This window comes from Grammomys surdaster, unplaced genomic scaffold (genome assembly GCF_004785775.1).
Source record: "Grammomys surdaster isolate TR1022 unplaced genomic scaffold, NIH_TR_1.0 64, whole genome shotgun sequence".
NCBI classification, from domain to species: domain Eukaryota; kingdom Metazoa; phylum Chordata; class Mammalia; order Rodentia; family Muridae; genus Grammomys; species Grammomys surdaster.
The window spans coordinates 3,730,648-3,736,474 of record NW_021604566.1 but is presented as its reverse complement, the minus strand read 5'-3'; the positions used below and the strand labels follow the sequence as shown (position 1 = coordinate 3,736,474).

The 5,827-nt window shown below is 38.4% G+C and overlaps 1 long non-coding RNA gene across 1 annotated transcript in view; it reads right to left on the bottom strand.

Annotated features, from left to right (window-relative positions):
* LOC114622649 overlaps positions 1-2,473 on the bottom strand; it is a 6,061-nt gene extending 3,588 nt beyond the window's left edge. Inside the window, exon 1 of the long non-coding RNA XR_003711652.1 lies at positions 2,381-2,473. This is a non-coding gene — a long non-coding RNA (uncharacterized LOC114622649). The remainder of the gene's footprint in view (positions 1-2,380) is intronic.
* Between the last annotated feature and the right edge of the window lie 3,354 nt (positions 2,474-5,827).

The window sequence follows — 5,827 nt, the reverse complement described above, 5'->3', positions numbered from 1 at the left end:
CCTGGAAAGAAAAAAGAAGGGGATTCTCAGGGAGATTTCTCTTCCCTGGATGTAAATTGTTATTCATCGTATTTATGGTTGGGCCTGGCTTTGTGAGAGTATCTATTTTTTTCATTAATATTTGTGGTAGCCGGTTAGCTGTGCCTTCTGTGGTATTGGACAGGCATATCAGTCCTCGGCTCCATAAGGGAACTGGGTCTGGGGCATTCCCTTTACAGGTATGAGGGTCCTTCCCCATATCTGTGGTAAAGTTTTGTTGGTCTTGGTGGTGCCCGAGGTCACCAATATGGTCAGCAAGAGATTTGCCATGAGCTTTCAGCTTTAGAGAGAGAAAAGTGAACAAGGCATGATGGAGAGTATTTCAGGGGGGCTCCTTCTGATGGGGTACCGTTCCCCCTCTTTTGTTTTTAAAGCCAATTTTTCAGAGTTCTTATAAAATCAGGGCAGAAGCGCCAACAGTTGCTCCTTCTACACTCAGAGAGTCATGAAGACCTTATTTAAGGATATATAAATCTATATTAATAATCTTTTGTCAAAGGACTTTTATAGCACCACTGACAATTAATCAGACTATATGATATATCGATTGGAAATAGCTTTTTCTACTTTTTGTGAGATTACCTCTCTTCTGTCAATTAACTGTTGAGGGAGTTAGGGTTTACCTCTCTCTTGAGAATATTGAACAGAGATTTAAGTTCTTTTGTGGAGAGCTTAAAATAGGATCTTAGCCAATTTGCAACTCCTAGAAACTTTTGAAATTAATTTAAGATAAGTAAACTCCCTTTTTAAAAAAAATCCTTTATCTGTGTGGGTTTTTTATTGGATATTATACGTATTTACCTTTCAATGTTATCTCCATTCTCATCCTCCCTCAAGATCCCTTATCCCATACCCACTCCTCCTAATTTTTGTGATGGTGTGCTCGCTCCAAACATCCTCCCACTCCCATCTCCCTGCTCTCAAATTCCCACACAGTAGGGGATCCAAACTTTCGGGGACCTTGGCCCTCCACTTTCACTGAAGTCTAACAAGGTCACCCTCAATTCCCTATACAGGTTCGTGAGTCCCTCCCTTTGTGCTCTCTGGTTTAGACTTTGGGAGTTCTGGTTGAAACTTTTGATACTCCTTCTAGAAAGGACCAACGCATTCATACTTTGGTCTTCCTTCTTCTATGTGAGTTTTATGTGGTCTATATGTAGATTCTTAGACATTGTGAGCTTTTGGTCTAATATCCACTTATCAGTGAGTGCATACCAAGTATGTTCTTTTGAGATTGGGTCATCTCACTCAAGATGATATTTTCCAACTCCATCCATTTGCCTAGGAATTTTGTGAACTGATTGTTCTTAATAGCTGAGTAGTACTCCATTGTATAAATGTACCACATTTTCTACATCCATTCTTCTGTCGAAGGGCATCTGGGTCAATGAGTATTTTTAATGGTTGCTATAGAGTTTGCTCTTTCAGGATTCCAAAGCTAGCCTTGTGGTATCTGGCTACTCAAGACAAAAGGATGCTTATTTCCTCATTCTTATGCATCTAACACTTTCATCTTCTCCATATCACAGTAACCCTACTCACAACTGTATCCATACACTGACCATTCACCTTCTGCAGATGAGTCAGCCTTATTGAATAGCTTGTTGTATAGAAAAAATAACCTTACCTGAGGGGAAGGACAGTACTCCTTCAGCATGTACTTCTGCACTACTTGCCCACAAGGAACTCTGATGTACTAATCAGCTTCCCATCCCTGAGAATATACACTATATACAAGTTAAGTAAGGCCAAGTTTCATTGTGATTCATTGTTTCAAAGACTGCTGTCCAGGCCCTATTGCTGCTCATCTCATGGTGGCTAACAAGAAGAATATGGTGAGGAGAGAGTCTCCTAATACCCCTCTTAAGGACGTATCCTCAATAACCTACCATCTCACTAGGCCCAGCCTTCTAAAAAAAAATAAAGTTCTACCAGCTCCTAATCAGGTGAGCCTGAAGACTAAGCTTTTAACACATGGACCTTTGGGAGATATTTCAAATTCAAACTGTAAGATCTGAAAAATGAAAACCATATTTACACTGTTCTTTCATTTTGTCTAAGAAATGGAGTGAGTTGCATTTTCTTTTATTATTCTGTTCCCCACATGATGAACATTAGTTTCCAAATATTTCCCTACTGAATAGTAAAGGATCGTTTTAGAAGGCATACTAATCCCAAATTGATCTATAGCTATGGCTGGCATAGATACATCAATTTATATTAACTGTAGCTTCTTTACCTATAGTCCAAATACCATAAATGAGACAGGAAAGAAGATGGACATCTAGCATGCCAGCAGCCTGAACAAGAATACATTTTTGAACTGTGAGACTGTGCTCACCCACTTCTTTTCTGAGACAGAAATTCAGTAGCATCTCATCCAGTTTATTGCGTCTTGTGGTCTTTGCATGTGAAATGAAGATCCCATGTAATTCATAACAAAAGCTTAACTCTGTGAAAACAGAAAGTTCCAGCAATTGTTAACAGAGAGGGTTTAAGAAAAAACAGTTAACACTATTTTTGTCTAATAAAATTCTACCTCTGTCAAACACGAAAGAAGGCATGTGCCAAGAAATACATACCCTGCCACTTTTACTTTTATGATTTTGAAAGCCATTAAGAAACTAGAAAAAAAATGTGAAGTGTAGCCAAGTAGGAGAGAAAGAAGTCTCTGTGTCTTTAAGCCAGGAAGAAAAATGAAGGCCAATCATTCTGAATGTGTTGCTTTAGTCATCTGGTTTCATTCTATTAATGACCTTTAACATCTGCAAAAATATTGTGAAAAGCTAATTTTGTTTGTACTGAGGTGGTGCAGAACATTTTCTGGCTGTCACTCTAGGATGTGCTATAAAATAAAATTGTCATTCTGGGAGTTTGACAAAAGCCTACTGTACAGATTCAGTTTATTTACAACATCCAGGAATGAAAAGAAAACAGAATTTTACAACACACCAGCATTTGAAAAATGAATAGTGTGTGTATGTGTGTGTGTATTTTGTGTGTATGTGTGTTTCTGTGTATGTATGTATGTGTATATTTTTGTGTATGTCTGAATCTGCATCTGTTATCCATACCACATACAAGTATATACAAATAGCTTCCCATGGCTAAGGTTTTTTTTAAATAGTATTTCAAGTCATGTAACAGAAATTCTAACCAGCAACTTCTTAATCTACGCTATGCTGTTAAAATGTGAGTATTCCTCAGTTAAGCATGTTAGCTTTACTTCAGAACCTCAAGAAAGGAAGAATATCCTCCTTTCCTCATTCTGACAAACTTTATGCTTCCATTAGTTAAGTAGGAATCTTTGGGAAAGCAGCAGTGCCATAGAGGTTAATGTACTGGCTCTCTATCAGTAGAGTTCAAGACTAAAATTATGCCATGTATTAGAATAAATGTGATCACACCAGTTTGGTCTTTAGTATTCACCTATTCTCAGTTGTAGGGTTTAATTTTGTGACTGATTTGCTGACTCTAGTACACAATTTTCTTTTCAGGTCTAAAGAATAAGGGCATTTCCTATTCAGAAGTTGGAGAACATTATGTGCTCAACTCAGAGATGGCAAAACACTGATTCCTAACAAGGGCCTCATGGGTAAGCCCTCACAGCCATTCATTTATACAAAGTTCTCATCTGCTAATTAAGCTTCCTGATAACACAACCACTATAAGGCCAAACAGGCATGATGACTTCTAAGGAAAAGTGTCTACTACCTTCAACATAAGCAAATTATTTTGACAAAGGCTAACATGTCAACCATTTTCAAACCTCAGCTTACAAGTTTCTTTTTGGCTTTTTCCTTGAGGCTACAAAGACTTTTGTCTGTATAACTGTCTTAGTTAGCATTTTACTGCAGTGAACAGCCACCATGACCAAGGCAAGTCTTATAATGGACAACATATATTTGGGGCTGGCTTACAGTTCTAGAGGGTCAGTTCATTACCATCAAGGTGGGAGCATGGCAGCATCTAGGCAGGCACGATACAGGCAGAGCTGAGAGTTCTACATCTTCATCTGAAGGCTGCTAGTGGAAGACTCACTTCCAGGAAACTAGGGTGAGGTCTTAAGCCCATACCCACAGTGACACACCTACTCCAACAAGACCACACCTCCTAATAGTGCCACTCCCTGGGCCAAGCATATACAAACCGTCACAATCGCCTTCCTCCTGATACTTAAAAACAGGATAATATGTCCATTAACATACAGCCTATTGTATGATGTACAATTCACCCACTGTCAAGGGTTTAGCAGTTTATAAATAAATAGAAGTATTGTGCAGGTCTGGGATAGGAGACAAAAACAGAGAAAAGAGACAGATGATAAGTAGAGAGCTACCCGTACTCAGGTATCTTAAAAATGATCAGAGTCCCTATAAACTATCCCTTCACTGTCTGAATAATTAATATTTTGGAATTTAAAATGTGCACTCACTAACCTAAGCTAGATATCATGGTATCCACAGTGGTAATTTTAAGGACCATCACTGCTCAGACCTTAGCTCATCATGTCTTAGTTTTTGAATCACTTTTATTTCTAATTCTAATACTATCTCTGAGCACACCATCCTATTCCTCTCCCAACAGCCTGTCTGAACCCCCCAAATCTTAGGAAAGGTAAGGAAGCAAACTTTTCCCACCTAGACTCAATTGTGTTTCTCCTCTCTAGTCTTCAACCTGCCTCACTCTGGGTTCTAACTAATTGTAATGGAGGAAGCATCCCTCGGTGGTGCTCAACAAAATCAGCTAATGTAGAATTCTGTGCATGACTGGGAAGGGACAGTGATCTGTCAGCAGCCTTCAAGGCAGTTAACATACGTTCGTGATGAATAAAGCTTTATTTTAACCTTCCCTTTCTGTTGGCTGGTTCTTATCCGACTCCGTTATCATAGCTCTGCTCTTCCACATCAGCACAATGAATGAATGAACTTCAGATTGATGTATTTTCTTTTCATCTCCAAATATGTACAGTTCCATAATGGGCCATCTGTCATTTTGTGATTCGATGTAGACTACAGTGCCCTAAAGTTTTGTTGTCATAGCAACCACACCAAAGTCTCCAAAGCAAACGATAATGATTCTTGATCTAACGTTATGCTCAACAAGGGGTATCAGTTAAATTTCAGTGAAGTTTAAGTTTCTAATCATGTGGCCTGTTTAGGATTAATGCTTAACCTGTACGCTTCAAACTACCATGAACCTCATTATAATATTATTTTAAAGAAAAGAACAAGAGTCTCCTTTGAGCTGTGATTTTTTTCCCACACTTCAGATCATTCAGAGGGAAAGCAAATCTCTGTTTGAATTCTAGAGAGATGCTCAGATGTAGCAATCAAACCTTCCTTTTCACTTTTCTGAAGACCAATTTTAGAAGAGCTGAGAAAAAACTTCAGTTCATTGTTCATATTCTTGCCTGCTATCTCGTAGTATTCCAGGGCCTCTGTGGCACATTATGGCAGGATAAAGGAACCATGAATGTATTCTGTGGAGAAGAGAAAAGCAGGGCTTTTAATCTTGACTGACTTCATTTTTTTTCTTCACAGACTGTCTTTTACTTATCTTTAACTTCGTTCTGCCCCACAGGATTAGGCATGATGTGTTTTGTGTTGTCTTTGCTTTCAGGCTTTCTCCATTTGCACAGAAGACATGTCTGAATGGCTCTGAGTTCTACTAGCTTCTCTACTTTACAAGTAACACTGCATAGAACATCTTTAAATTATTCACTTAGGATATTGTTATCAAGTATAATTAACAGTTCCAGAATATAAAAACTATCAAAAGCAATTTA